We start from the raw sequence: 794 nt of genomic DNA, 5'->3' as shown, positions 1-794 counted from the left end.
CAAATAATTCAAATGAGCCTGGAGTGCTGGAAGAAAACAAAAAAAAATTGTTTCATGTGTGCATGTTTCATTTGAACTGTTTATTCAAAATATTTGGTTCATGAAATGTTATTACTCCTTTATGTATGTCAAGATATGTTTCTGTCACTCACCGTTAATCTTACGGTAATCAGTGTCATTTGCTGCCACGGTCGCCAACTTCTCAATCTGTGTTTGTATTGCAATAATCTGCAAAACTGGAAAAAGGGTCAAACACTGATAACCAAATTCCAGCATTTGTAACTCCCCATCTTGATTATACATAAAACTCAATGCTTTTGACTCTTTCAGTGGGTTGTTAATCATTTTCTACTCACGTCTCTGTGGTTGAGTGCTCCTTTGTTTGAGCTCCTCTGTTTTTCTGGCCAGCTCCTCATTTTTTTCATCTATAATTTTTTGAAGTTCTGCAGAAGAAGCACAGAACACTTTTAAACCCGGTACATCCCACCTTTTTATGCCTTGAGATGAAAAGCACTTCATCATTGTTTAAATATTTTTCTCTTTTTTTTTATTTTTTATTTTTTTATTTTTCTCTTTTCTCACTGAGCTGCATATTCACCATACTTTGTGCACTTATTGTAGTGCTTAATTTAAACAACATGAAAACTAAACATCTCAGAAAGGATGCAATACATCAGCATATGGACAACATGAACTGTGTAGTCACAATGACACACGTGCACACACACGCTGACCTTTGATCTTGGCGTCAGATTCAGTGTTTTGTAGTTGTCTCTTTAGCTCCTCCAGTTGCA

At 35.6% G+C, this 794-nt stretch overlaps 1 long non-coding RNA gene across 1 annotated transcript; it reads right to left on the bottom strand.

The window, feature by feature from the left end:
• Position 1: 1 nt before the first annotated feature.
• On the bottom strand, positions 2 to 794 carry LOC121940080. Its single transcript, XR_006105570.1, has 4 exons — positions 735 to 794; positions 357 to 443; positions 153 to 236; positions 2 to 26 (listed from the first exon to the last, which is right to left on the bottom strand). It is a non-coding gene; the product is annotated as an uncharacterized LOC121940080 (long non-coding RNA).

The sequence above is a fragment of the Plectropomus leopardus genome, unplaced genomic scaffold (genome assembly GCF_008729295.1).
Source record: "Plectropomus leopardus isolate mb unplaced genomic scaffold, YSFRI_Pleo_2.0 unplaced_scaffold73932, whole genome shotgun sequence".
NCBI lineage: Eukaryota > Metazoa > Chordata > Actinopteri > Perciformes > Serranidae > Plectropomus > Plectropomus leopardus.
The sequence above is the reverse complement of the archived record's forward strand: the minus strand, read 5'-3'. Positions and strand labels throughout refer to the sequence as shown.